This window comes from Neoarius graeffei, chromosome 3 (assembly GCF_027579695.1).
Source record: "Neoarius graeffei isolate fNeoGra1 chromosome 3, fNeoGra1.pri, whole genome shotgun sequence".
Classification (NCBI taxonomy): domain Eukaryota; kingdom Metazoa; phylum Chordata; class Actinopteri; order Siluriformes; family Ariidae; genus Neoarius; species Neoarius graeffei.
In genome coordinates, this window is record NC_083571.1 from 21,822,142 (window position 1) to 21,837,277 (window position 15,136).

At 43.5% G+C, this 15,136-nt stretch overlaps 1 protein-coding gene across 7 annotated transcripts in view; it reads left to right on the forward strand.

Moving 5' to 3' along the window:
* The window catches only part of tarbp1 (TAR (HIV-1) RNA binding protein 1), a 124,124-nt gene that overhangs the window by 94,564 nt on the left and 14,424 nt on the right, over window positions 1–15,136 (forward strand). The window lies entirely within an intron of this gene.

The window sequence follows — 15,136 nt, forward strand, 5'->3', positions numbered from 1 at the left end:
GCAGCCTTGTAATCTTCCCAGCGAGGGAGGGCGTTGTCTGAACTTGTATCTGTTGGCAGAGAAATACAGTGAGTGAGATACAGTGGTACTTGAAAGTTTGTGAACCCTTTAGAATTTTCTTTATTTCTGCATAAATATGACCTAAAATATCATCAGATTTTCACACAAGTCCTAAAAGTAGATAAAGAGAATGCAGTTAAACAAATGAGACAAAAATATTATACTTGGTCATTTATTTATTGAGGAAAATGATCCAATATTACATATCTGTGAGTGGCAAAAGTATGTGAACCTTTGCTTTCAGTATCTGGTGTGACCCCCCCTTGTGCAGCAATAACTGCAACTAAACGTTTCCGGTAACTGTTGATCAGTCCTGCTCACTGGCTTGGAGGAATTTTAGCCCATTCCTCCGTACAAAACAGCTTCAGCTCTGGGATGTTGGTGGGTTTCCTCACATGAACTGCTTGCTTCAGGTCCTTCCACAACATTTCGACTGGATCAAGGTCAGGACTTTGACTTGGCCATTCCAAAACATTAACTTTATTCTTCTTTAACCATTCTTTGGTAGAACAACTTGTGTGCTTAGGGTCATTGTGTTGCTGCATGACCCACCTTCTCTTGAGATTCAGTTCATGGACAGATGTCCTGACATTTTCCTTTAGAATTTGCTGGTATAATTTAGAATTCATTGTTCCATCAATAATGGCAAGCTGTCCTGGCCCAGATGCAACAAAACAGGCCCAAACCATGATACTACCACCACCATGTTTCACAGATGGGATAAGGTTCTTATTCTGGAATGCAAGGTTTTCCTTTCTCCAAACATAATGCTTCTCATTTAATCCAAAAAGTTTTATTTTGGTCTCATCCATCCACAAAACATTTTTCCAGTAGCTGTCTGGCTTGTCCATGTGATCTTTAGCAAACTGCAGACAAGCAGCAATGTTCTTTTTGGAGAGCAGTGGCTTTCTTCTTGCAAACCTGCCATGCACACCATTGTTGTTCAGTGTTCTCCTGATGGTGGACTCATTAACATTAACCAATGTGAGAGAGGCCTTCAGTTGCTTTGAAGTTATCCTGGGGTCCTTTGTGACCTCGCCAACTATTACACGCCTTGCTCTTGGAGTGATCTTTGTTGGTTGACCACTCCTGGGGAGGGTAACAGTTGTCTTGAATTTCCTCCATTTGTACACAATCTGTTTGACTGTGGATTGATGGAGTCTAAACTCTTTAGAGATGGCTTTGTAGCCTTTTCCAGCCTGATGAGCATCAACAACACTTTTTCTGAAGTCCTCAGAAATCTCTTTTGTTCATGCCATGATACACTTCCACAAACACGTGTTGTGAATATCAGACTTTGATAGATCCCTGTTCTTTAAATAAAACAGGGTGCCCACTCACACCTGATTGTCATCCCAATGATTGAAAACACCTGACTCTAATTTCACCTTCAAATTAACTGCTAATCCTAGAGGTTCACATACTTTTGCCACTCACAGATATGTAATATTGGATCATTTTCCTCAATAAATAAATGACCAAGTATAATATTTTTGTCTCATTTGTTTAACTGGGTTCTCTTTATCTACTTTTAGGACTTGTGTGAAAATCTGATGATACTTTAGGTCATATTTATGCAGCAATATAGAAAATTCTAAAGGGTTCACTAACTTTCAAGCACCACTGTAGATGTACCCTCTGTACACTGCACGAAATGTTTAGATGCTCTCCTGCTGTCTTGTGGAGAGTGAATGCGAGCACTGTCATTAGCGGTCGCTGGCCGCCAACCATGCTGCATTAAGCTGCTCCTCCTCTCGTGTGCGCGAGGGCTGTTTTCTGCCAGTGGTGCTGAACTGCCGCTGCTGAGTTTCAGTGTGGAGAGTGGGGCACTGTCCTTTCAGCACCATGGTGGCGGCACAGTGAGGAGCACCTGCAGAGAGGGAGAAGATGGCTGCCAGCCCACCATCGTTATATTGGCCCCCCTGTCAGCTCCAAACTGGCCATTGGAGAAGAGTGTGCCCAGAGCACGTCATTGGGAGAGGCCATCTGCATTGCCCTTGTGGGCTCCTGCTTGGTGTTGTATCTGGAACCAGAAGCCCTGAAGAGAGAAGAAACCAATGACTTCTTTTGTAGTTGGAAGTCTTTTCTTCATCCACCTTCATCCTCACAGCTTTCCTCTCTTCACCCCGGAGGCCCCACAGGAAGCGGTCAAGGGTGACCTGTTCTACAATTTCTGCAGGGGTTAGCTGGTCAGGTTGGAGCCACCTCCGAATGATCCATAGGAGGTCGTCTGTCTGTGTTCTGGGCTCTTGGCCTGGCCTGTAGCTCCAGTGATGAAACTCGAAGGTGACTCGGGTGGAGAAAAGCCTGCAGCACGCCAGGATCTCTTCCTTGAGGGTGTTGTAGTCCTCAGTGTTAATCAGGGGAAGTGCATGGTAGGCCCACTGTACTTCGCCAGTGAGGAGTAGGGCCACAATCTGGGGCATTAGCCTTCTCTTATAGCAACCCTATCAGAAGTCCTCAGGACCGCCTCAGTGTCATCATCCACATTAAGCTTAGTGAGGAGTCGCTGAGCATTTAGGGCTGGGTCGGGGAGGGGAACCACAGCTGCAGTCACAGTGTGCTTTAGGCTTAGGGGCTCCTGGGTGACTGTGTGTAGACCATGGCCCAGCTCCTGAAACAATTGCTTATGCTGTATGTTGATGTCCAGGAGGTGCCTCACCACGGGGTCCATGGCTGGGGTGCCGGAGTCTGTCCTTGTGTCCAAAATCACTCACTCATTCACTACTCCCTACTCACTCTCTAGTGAGCTCATTGGTAAAATAAAAAAACACTTTCGGACACTACTCTGCCGCACCGTTATTTACGTCATTACTGTCGCACAATTAAAACATGCCAGATCAGTTGGCTGGTGGGTTTTCAAAATAATAAATACATATTATACTGAGCGTATTTCCCACATTAATAAATACAAAGTACTTTGTGTCTGCTGCATCTTTCAGTTCTTTTAAATCAAGGCTGAATACTTTCTTCTTTGCTGTTGCTTTTTATTAAATCAAATTTGAGGCTGTTGATTATATCCTCGCTCTGCACTGTAACTTTTATTCTGTCGTCTGCCATTTTTCTTTCAGCACAACCACAACGCATGATGGTATATAATGCTTGGTTAGGGACCATTGGTTATACACTACTTTTCACAATGCATTGTGGGATACTATGAGTCCACTATATAGGGTGTAATAATTCTCACTATACACTCAGACAGCACTACAGAATGGTGAACTCACTATATACAGCTAGAAGTAAGTTTTCTGATTACACAGTAACTCTGGATGGCCTTTCTGTTTCTTCACGTGCAGCAGTAAAAGACCTCGGAGTGATTATTGACCCCAGTCTTTCATTCGAAACTCACATTGATAACATCACCCAGATAGCTTTCTTTCATCTCAGAAATATTGCAAAGATAAGAAATTTAATGTCATTGCATGATGCAGAAAAACTAGTCCATGCTTTCGTTACCTCCAGGTTGGATTATTGTAATGCCTTACTGTCTGGATGTTCCAATAAGTGCATAAACAAGCTCCAGTTAGTTCAAAATGCAGCAGCAAGAGTCCTTACTAGAACTAGAAAATATGACCACATCACGCCTGTCTTATCCACACTGCATTGGCTCCGAATCAAATTTCGTATTGATTATAAAATACTACTATTGACCTTTAAAGCACTAAATGGTCTCGCACCACAGTACCTGAGTGAACTTCTGCTCCTCTATGACCCGCCACGCCTACTTGGATCAAAAGGTGCAGGCTATCTGCTGGTACCTCGTATAGTGAAGGCTACATCAGGGGGCAGAGCCTTTTCTTACAAAGCCCCACAGTTATGGAACAGCCTTCCAAGTAATGTTCGGGAATCAGACACAGTCTCAGCATTTAAGTCTAGGCTGAAAACATATCTGTTTAGTCAAGCCTTTTGTTAATGGTGTTTATGAGGTAAAGGAGTAGATCTGGAGGGTCCTCAGACATAGAGTGTTTTGGTAAACTGGGATGTATGGATGCTGTCAGTCCCCACTCGCTTGCTCACTCGAGTTTGTTGACGGTGTAGTGGCTGGCTGCTTTATGTCCCAGGGCTCCCTCATGCCTGTGTTACCTTCTGGCTCTCTCCTTTTAGTTATGCTGTCATAGTTAGTTGCCGGAGTCCCTGCTTGTACTCGGTGCAATATGTATACTGTTCCTACTTATTCAGGTGACATTGGGCATACCTAACCACCTGTGTTTTCTTTCCCTCCCCCCCACCCCAAATCTGTCCCTCTGAGTTACATGGAGTCAACAGGAAATCTTTTGGTGGAGAGGGTGGAGACCTCAACTGGCTATCGTAGCCTGCAGGGAATCGGCCGTCAGACATTCTGTCGCATGTCCCAGACCCGGTGAAATGTAACTGAATTGTCTTGGCCAGCCCTAATGGCCCTTTTCCACTACCCTTTTTCAGCTCACTTCAGCTCGCTTCAGCTCACTTCAGCCCGACATGGCTCGCGTTTCGACTATCTAAAAACAGCATGACTCAGCTCGCTTCAGCCCTGCTTAGCACCCAAAACTTGCACGGTTTTGGAGTAGGGCTGAAGCGAGCCAAACCGAGCTGAGTGAGGCTAGGGGCATGAGGAGACACTCCCCTGTGCACTGATTGGTGAGGAGGAGTGTCCTCACACGCCCCGCGAGCACGCTGGGATGTGTAAACACCGTAAACCCGGAAGAAGGAGAATTACGAGAATTATGAAGCCTTATGCGCCTTGCCTCATCTATACGCTCTTGCCAGTATCTGTTGGCGTTGTCGGTGACAACAAGCCACAGCACCAAGACCAGCAACACTAACGACTCCATGTCCTCCATGTTTATTGTTTACTCTCCGGGTTGTGAGACTACCGCTTAAAAGCTCACTGATGTCACTGTTTGCGCCGCTTAACGACATCACCTGACGTCCACCCACTTTCGCTAACTCCACCCAATGTTTCCACCCACTTCCAGCCAGCACGGTTCAGCGCGGTTGTAGTCGAAATGCAACTCCAACAGCCCCACTCGGCTCGACTCAGCCCAACTCAGCACGGCACGGCTCAGCCGCGTTGGTAGTGGAAAAGCGGCATAAGGGTCCCATCTGCATCTCATCATTGCTGAGGAGTGTGCTCCCATCACCCAATCAAGCATCCAGCCAGAGCAGGTCATGATATATTTTACCACATTAACATGCCATTGTTGTGTGTTATGCCTGATGTAAAGACTCTCGTCTCTGCGAGCCTACCACACAGATTTAATACTTGTCATTTTTAGGGCATACCTAACAACCTGTGTTTTCTTTCTCTCTCTCTCTCCCCCCCCCCCCCCCCCCCCCCCCCAATCTGTCCCTCTGAGTTACATGTTGATCCTGGGATTGAGATGCTGGCCTCTTCTGCCCCTCGGACCTGCTTGATCCATCCTGGTGCCCTGTGTCTGGTCGGAGTTTTATCGCACCGCTCCTGTGAAGGACGGCCCCATGAGGACAGTTGAGGGTTATACCTGTTAAAACTGTTAATATTATAGTCAGGCTGTCTGTTGTTGCCCAAATGAGGATGGGTTCCCTTTTGAGTCTGGTTCCTCTCGAGGTTTCTTCCTCATGTCGTCTGAGGGAGTTTTTCCTTGCCACCGTCGCCACAGGCTTGCTCATTGGGGATAGATTAGGGATAAAATTAGCTCATGTTTTAAGTCGTTCAAATTCTGTAAAGCTGCTTTGCGACAATGTTTATTGTTAAAAGCGCTATACAAATAAACTTGATTTGATTTGATATAGTGAGTAGTGAGTGATTTCGGACACAGCGTGTGTCACCTGCCTGTGTCATCTGCTTGAATTCTCTACCTGTGTAGCAGCCTCTAGTGGTAGGATGTGACACAGACATAGGGACACAGGTATGAGGTGCAAAAAAAGGTGTTTTTTTATTTTGTTTTGTAGAGGAGAAGAAGCCTTGCAATCAGTGAGGGAGGCCATCATCTGAACTTGTATCTGCTGGCAGAGAAATACAGCGAGTCAGATAGTGGCATTCAGGAAGACCTACCCCCTCTGTACACGGCACATGGTATTTATATACTCTCCTGCTGTCTTGTGGAGGGTGAATTAGATTAGATTAGATTAGATTAGATTAGATTAGATTAGATTAGATTAGATTAGATTAAACTTTGTCATTGCACATGTCACAGGTACAAGGCAACAAAATGCAGATTGCATCTAACTAGAAGTGCATAGCAGTAAATAGCGTAAGTGTAATATATAAATGTACAGGAATTACAGGGTATGGAATGGTATAATGATGTGATAGATATTTACAGTATGTACAAATGTGCAATATGAATGAACTATCGTGCAATGGTATGATATAGATATTTGCAGTATATACAAAACATGGTATGAATAAACAGTAGTGCAAATGGTGATAGTGCAGTGAAGTCAGTTCAAGTCAATTCAGTTTGTTCGGGGGGGGGGTGAGTGTGTGTGTGTGTGTGTAGGGGGGGACCGGGGGGGGCAGAGTTCAGCAGTGAAACAGCTGAAGGAAAAAAAAACTGTTCCTGAACCTTGTGGTTTTGGTCTGAAGGCTCCTGTATCGCCTTCCAGAGGGCAGGAGAGTGAATAGTTTGTGTGCTGGGTGGCAGGAGTCTTTGTTGATGTTTATGGCTCTCCTGAGACATTGCTTCCTGTAGATGTCTTCAATAGCAGGAAGTGAGGCTCCCACGACATGCTGGGCGATCTTCACCGCCCTCTGCAGTGCCTTCCGGTCCGAGACAGAGCAGTTCCTATACCAGACTGTAATACAGTTGGTTAGGATACTCTTGATGGTACAGCGGTAGAAGTTCACCAGGATGTCTGAAGAGAGGTGGTTTTTCTTCAGAGTCCTCAAGAAAAGGTGAGCCTTCTTGACCAAGTTAGAGCAGTTGGTTGTCCAGGTGAGGTCCTGCGAGATGTGGATCCCCAGGAATTTGAAGCTGGTCACACGCTCCGCTGCTGCACCATTGATGTGGATGGGTGTGGGTGTGTATGTGTGTCAGCATTCCTCCTGAAGTCCACGATGAGCTCCTAGGTCTTATTGGTGTTGAGCAGCAGGTTGTTCTCGCTGCACCACACAGCCAGGCGGTCCACCTCCTCCCTGTAGGCTGACTCATCGTTGTCCTTGATGAGGCCTATGGTGTCATCCGCAAACTTGATGATGGTGTTAGTGTAATGTACAGGTCTGCAGTCATGAGTAAAAAGGGAGTAGAGGAATGGGCTCATCACACAGCTTTGTGGTACGCCGGTGTTTAGGATGAGGGTGGAGGAGCAGTGATGGTCTAAACGAACATGTTGGGGCCTGTTGGTTAGAAAATCCAACAACCAGTTGCAGATGGGAGCACTGATGCCCAGATCAGTGATTTTGGTGATGAGCTTAGAGGGGATGACAGTGTTAAATGCTGAACTGAAGTCTATGAACAGCATTCTGGCGTATGTGTCGTCATTGTCCAGGTGCGAGAGGACAGAGTGCAGTGCTATGGAGACTGCATCTTCTGTGCTCCTGTTCTTGCTGTAGGCAAATTGGTGGGGGTCCAGGGTGGGAGGAAGACAGGATTTGAGATGTGCTAGGACCAGCTGCTCTAAACACTTTGTAATGATGGGGGTGAGTGCTACTGGATGGTCGTTGTTGAGACGTGCTGGAGTGGAGTGTTTTGGTACTGACACGATGGAGGTGGTCTTGAAGCAGGTCGGAACAACAGCATGGGCCATTAGTGGCTGCCAGTCATGCTGTGTTAAGCTACTCCTCCACTTACAAGCATGAGGCACTGTTTTCTGCCAGTGGTGCTGAACTGTCGATGCTGAGAGTGGGGTGCTGTCCTTTCAGCAGCATGGCAGCAGCGCAGTGAGGAGTGCCTGCAGAGAGCCTGCCGTTGTTACACTAGATAACCAAGCAAACCATCTTGGACACAATGAGGACTTAATTAAAAGTAACATTATCACATACACTGTATGACCAAAAGCGTGTGGACACCTGACCATCACACCCATATGTGGGCCTTTCCCAAATTGTTGCCAGAAAACTGGAATATCACAGTTGTATAGGATGTCTGTGTATGGAGTATCATTTACAAATTTCCTATCACTGGAATTGAGGGGCCTAGCCCAATCCTGTTCCAGCATGACAGTGCCCCTGTGCACAAAGCGAGGTCCATGAAGACATGGTTTGCCAAGGTTGGCGTGGAAAAACTCAAGTGACTTGCACAGACCCTTGACTTCAATCCTGCTGAACACCTTTGGGGAAAAACTGAAATGCTGAATTCACCCCAGACCTCTTTGCCTAACCTCAGTGCCTGACCTCACTAATGCTTTTGTGACAGCCACATTCCAAAATCTAGTGAAAATCCTTCCCACAAGAGTGACAGCTGTTTCTGTAGGATTTTCATCCGACTGCTGAAGTCATGGTCTGCAAAGAACTTGCAAAGCATGTACAAGATCTCGTTATTGAAAAGTATCAATCAGGAGTGGTACAAAGGATTTCCAAAACATTAGTAGTACCATGGAAAACCAAGAAGGGCATCACCAATACAGTGGTGCTTGAAAATTTGTGAACCCTTAAGAATTTTCTATCTTTCTGCGTAAATATGATCTAAAACATCATCAGATTTTCACACAAGTCCTAAAAGTAGATAAAGAGAACTCAGTTAAACAAATGAGACAAAAATATTATACTTGGTCATTTATTTATTGAGGAAAATGATCCACTATGACATACCTGTGAGTGGCAAAAGTATGTGAACCTTTGCTTTCAGTATCTGGTGTGACCCCCTTGTGCAGCAATAACTGCAACTAAACGTTTGCGGTAACTGTTGATCAGTCCTGCACACCAGCTTGGAGGCATTTTAGCCCATTCCTCCATACAGAACAGCTTCAACTCTGGGATGTTGGTGGGTTTCCTCACATGAACTGCTCGCTTCAGGTCCTTCCACAACATTTCGATTGGATTAAGATCAGGACTTTGACTTGACCATTCCAAACATTAACTTTATTCTTCTTTAACCATTCTTTGGTAGAACGACTTGTGCACTTAGGGTCGTTGTCTTGCTGCATGACCCACCTTCTCTTGAGATTCAGTTCATGGACAGATGTCCTGACATTTTCCTTTAGAATTCGCTGGTATAATTTAGAATTCATTGTTCCATCAATGATGGCAAGCCGTCCTGGCCCAGATGCAGTAAAACAGGCCCAAACCATGATCCTACCACCACCATGTTTCACAGATGGGATGAGGTTCTTATGCTGGAATGCAGTCTTTTCCTTTCTCCAAAAATAATGCTTCTCATTTAAACCAAAAAGTTCTATTTCAGTCTCATCCGTCCACAAAACATTTTTCCAATAGCCTTCTGGCTTGTCCACGTGATCTTTAGCAAACTGCAGATGAGCAGCAATGTTCTTTTTGGAGAGCAGTAACTTTCTCCTTGCAACCCTGCCATGCACATCATTGTTGTTCAGTGCTCTCCTGATGGTGGGCTTATGAACATTAACATTAGCCAATGTGAGAGAGGCCTTCAGTTGCTTAGAAGTTACCCTGGGGTCTTTTGTAACCTTGCAAACTATTACACACCTTACTCTTGGAATGATCTTTGTTGGTCAACCACTCCTGGGGAGGGTAATAGTGGTCTTGTATTTCCTCCATTTGTACCCAGTCTGTCTGACTGTGGATTGGTGGAGTCCAAACTCTTTAGAGATGGCTTTGTAACCTTTTCTAGCCTGATGAGCATCAACAATGCTTTTTCTGAAGTCCTCAGAAATCTCCTTTGTTCGTGCCACAATACACTTCCACAAACATGTGTTGTGAAGATCAGACTTTGATAGATCCCTGTTCTTTAAATAAAACAGGGTGCCCACTCACACCTGGTTGTCATCCCATTGATTGAAAACACCTGACTCTAATTTCACCTTCAAATTAACTGCTAATCCTAGAGGTTCACATACTTTTGCCACTCACAGATATGTAATATTGGATCATTTTCCTCAATAAATAAATGACCAAGTATAATATTTTTGTCTCATTTGTTTAACTGGGTTCTCTTTATCTACTTTTAGGACTTGTGTGAAAATCTGATGTTGTTTTAGGTCATATTTATGCAGAAATATAGAAAATTCTAAAGGGTTCACAAACTTTCAAGCACCACTGTAATTGGAGAAAATGTGGTGCCATGGTGACATTACTGAGACCAGGATGTCCCTTCAAAATTGATGAAAGGGCAAAAATTTACCACAGAGGCTGTAAAGAGAGCTATGGCAACATAGCTTGCCAAATAGACATGACAAGTTTCTGTAGGAATATCTGGCAAGTACTTGTCACTCCCTGTATGTGACAACAATCTCTCATATTTTTCACATGCCTGGGCTATGGGATGGGGTGGCTAGATGGAAGTGCTTTCTCAGAAAATCAACATATTAACACACCTAGTGGGGCTGCTTCTGTTTAGTTGGAACTGGGGCTGTAGTCAACATCGAGGGAATCATGGATTCCATCTCCAAATACTTATTTTGGCACAAAAATCTGCAGGCCTCTATTACAGCTAAAGATGAAGAAAAATGTTACCTTCCAGCACAAGAACCCAAAGCACAAATCCACAAAGCACAAGTCAACACAGGAATGGTTTCAAATAAAGAATTTCAATATTTTGTAATGACAAAGATTTAGAATGTCAGAGCCTAGATTGAAACCTGTGGAATGACTTGAAGAGGGCTGTGCACAGGAGACCTCCTCAAAAAAAAAAAAAAAAGACTTATTATCAAAAGGTGCTTTAACAAAGTATTGGTTAAGGGGTGTGTTTTTTATTTTACCCTAAAATTTTTGTTTGTTGTTCACTTTATCAAATCAAATCAAGTTTATTTGTATAGCGCTTTTAACAATAAACATTGTCGCAAAGCAGCTTTACAGAATTTGAACGACTTAAAACATGAGCTAATTTTATCCCTAATCTATCCCCAATGAGCAAGCCTGTGGTGACGGTGGCAAGGAAAAACTCCCTCAGACGACATGAGGAAGAAACCTCGAGAGGAACCAGACTCAAAAGGGAACCCATCCTCATTTGGGCAACAACAGACAGCCTGACTATAATATTTAACAGTTTTAACAGGTATAACCCTCAACTGTCCTCATGGGGCCGTCCTTCACAGGAACGGTGCGATAAAACTCCAACCAGACACAGGGCACCAGGATGGATCAAGCAGGTCCGAGGGGCAGAAGAGGCCAGCATCTCAATCCCAGGATCAACATGTAACTCAGAGGGACAGATGGGGGGGGGGGGGGGGGGGGAAGAGAGAGAAAGAAAACACAGGTTGTTAGGTATGCCCTAAAAATGACAAGTATTAAATCTGTGTGGGAGGCTCGCAGAGACAAGAGTCTTTACATCAGGCATAACACACAACAATGGCATGTTAATATGGTAAAAAATGTATCATGACCTGCTCTGGCTGGATGCTTGATTGGGTGATGGGAGCACACTCCTCAGCAATGATGAGATGCAGCTGGGACCCTTAGGGCTGGCCAAGACAATTCAGTTACATTTCACCGGGTCTGGGACATGCGACAGAATGTCTGACGGCCGATTCCCTGCAGCCTACGATAGCCAGTTGAGGTCTCCACCCTCTCCACCAAAAGATTTCCTGTTGACTCCATGTAACTCAGAGGGACAGATTTGGGGTGGGGGGGAGGGAAAGAAAACACAGGTTGTTAGGTATGCCCAATGTCACCTGAATAAGTAGGAGCAGTATACATATTACACCGAGTACAAGCAGGGACTCTGGCAACTAACTATGACAGCATAACTAAAAGGAGAGAGCCAGAAGGTAACACAGGCATGAGGGAGCCCTGGGACATAAAGCAGCCAGCCACTACACCGTCAACAAACTCGAGTGAGCAAGCGAGTGGGGACTGACAGCATCCATACATCCCAGTTTACCAAAACACTCTATGTCTGAGGACCCTCCAGATCTACTCCTTTACCTCATAAACACCATTAACAAAAGGCTTGACTAAACAGATATGTTTTCAGCCTAGACTTAAATGCTGAGACTGTGTCTGATTCCCGAACATTACTTGGAAGGCTGTTCCATAACTGTGGGGCTTTGTAAGAAAAGGCTCTGCCCCCTGATGTAGCCTTCACTATACGAGGTACCAGCAGATAGCCTAAGCAGGCGTGGCGGGTCATAGAGGAGCAGAAGTTCACTCAGGTACTGTGGTGCGAGACCATTCAGTGCTTTAAAGGTCAATAGTAGTATTTTATAATCAATACGAAATTTGATTGGGAGCCAATGCAGTGTGGATAAGACAGGCGTGATGTGGTCATATTTTCTAGTTCTAGTAAGGACTCTTGCTGCTGCATTTTGAACTAACTGGAGCTTGTTTATGCACTTATTGGAACATCCAGACAGTAAGGCATTACAATAATCCAACCTGGAGGTAACGAAAGCATGGACTAGTTTTTCTGCATCATGCAATGACATTAAATTTCTTATCTTTGCAATATTTCTGAGATGAAAGAAAGCTATCCGGGTGATGTTATCAATGTGAGTTTCGAATGAAAGACTGGGGTCAATAATCACTCCGAGGTCTTTTACTGCTGCACGTGAAGAAACAGAAAGGCCATCCAGAGTCACTGTGTAATCAGAAAACTTACTTCTAGCTGCATGTGGTCCTAGCACAAGTACTTCAGTCTTGTCAGAGTTAAGCAGAAGGAAATTAATAAGCATCCAGTGTCTAATGTCCTTAACACATTCCTCAATTCTATTAAGCTGGTGTCTCTCATCAGGTTTTGCAGAGACATACAACTGTGTGTCATCAGCATAACAGTGGAATCTAATACAATGTTTATGAATAATATCGCCCAGAGGTAACATATATAGAGAAAAAAGCAGTGGACCCAAGACAGAACCTTGTGGAACACCAAACTTTACCTCGGTACATCTAGAAATATCACCATTTATATCAACATACTGATAACGATCAGTTAGATAAGACCTGAGCCAGGAGAGGGCCATTCCCTTAACTCCCACAACATTTTCTAGTCTATCCAGAAGAATGGAATGATCAATGGTATCAAATGCTGCACTAAGGTCAAGCAACACAAGTAGCGAGACACAGCCCTGATCAGACGCCAACAGTAGGTCGTTTACTACTTTAACCAGTGCTGTCTCTGTGCTATGATGAGGTCTAAATCCTGACTGATACATTTCATGGATGTTATTCCTATGTAAATATGAGCATAACTGCTGTGCCACAGCTTTTTCAAGGATCTTGGAGATAAAGGGGAGGTTTGATATTGGCCGATAATTGGCCAGCTGACAGGGATCAAGGTCAGGTTTTTTAATCAGGGGTTTGATAACTGCTAGTTTAAAGGATTTGGGTACATAGCCAATCATAAGAGAAGAATTTATTATTTTTAGAAGCGGTTCAATTACTCCAGGCATTATCTGTTTGAATAGATGTGTCGGTAAGGGATCTAGTACGCAAGTTGAGGCTTTTGATGTAGAGATTAATGAAAGTAATTCAGTTTCTTTTAGGGGAGTAAAACATTCTAACTGATGATCTGATACAGTTATATTGTTAACTACAAGGTCACTTTCATTGTCTAACCTTAAATTAGTAGTTTGAATTTTTTGTCGGATATTCTCAATTTTGTCATTAAAAAAATTCATGAAGTTGTTGCTACTACATACTGCAGGTGTGCATGTGTTGATAGTGGACTTATTCCTGGTCAATTTTGCTACAGTATTAAATAGGAATCTAGGATTATTTTTATCATCTTCTATTAGGGAGGAGAAATATGTTGATCTCGCAGCACTAAGAGCTTTTCTATACTTCAGGAAGCTCTCCTTCCAAGCTAATTTGAACACTACCAATTTTGTTTGACGCCATTTACATTCCAATTTTCGAGTGGTCTGTTTTAATGTGCGAGTGTCATCATTATACCAGGGTGCTAATTTTTTGTCTCTGACCATTTTCCTTTTTAGAGGAGCTACATTATCTAAAGTATGGCGGAATGTTGACTCTAAGCATTCAGTTGCCTGATCAAGTTCTGCAGGGGCTGACAGTGACCCAGTCAAAGTTGACAGCTCTGGGAGATCATTTATAAAGCTCTGTGCAGTAGTTGACGTGAAAGTACGTTTAATACAGTAGCGTGGTGAGGTGCATATATTATTACTCAGACATATCTTGAATGAGATGAGACAATGATCTAAGATAACTTCAGACTGTGGAAGTATGACTATATTATCTACGTTTAATCTGAATGTTAGTATTAGATCAAGGGTGTGACCACCATTATGGGTCGGTCCTATGACATTCTGCTTAATCCCGACTGAGTCTAAGATGGACACAAACGCTGTTTTTAAAGGGTCTTCTGGGTTATCGAAGTGAATATTAAAATCTCCGACAACTAAAGCTTTGTCTAAGGAAATAACCAGATCTGAGATAAAATCTGCAAATTCAGAAAGAAACTCAGAATATGGCCCCGAGGGCCTGTAAATAATAAGCAATGGAATTAACTGGGTAGACTTATTTTTCGAGGCTACATACATTATACGAGTATGAAGAACTTCAAATGTATTAAATTTATAACCAGGTTTTTGTGTTACACCTAGATAATCGTTATAAATAACCGCGACGCCTCCTCCTCTGCCAGTTAGACGAGGCTGGTGTATATAACTGTATCCAGGAGGACTCGCTTCATTTAATGCTATATATTCATTTGGCTTAATCCATGTTTCTGTTAAACACAGTACATTAAACTTCTGATCAGTAATGAGTTCATTAACCATTAGCGCTTTAGATGTAAGAGATCTAATATTTAATAGCCCCACCTTTAGATCAAAGGTGCTGGCAGCAGCTGTACAGTCAGTATGATCTAATTTTATATTGATTAGGTTACTGGAACAAACTCTCTGAAAATTTCTACCTTTTTGTTGAGCTCTTTTTGTTGCTATTTCACATTAAAAGTGGAAAATGTCTAACTTGATTTATCTTGGTTTACTTTTTTACATCACAAAACCTTTCAATTTAAAAGGAGTATATAGACTTCATTTTATATCCACTGTAAGTATGAGTTCTAAATACTAATGAGTG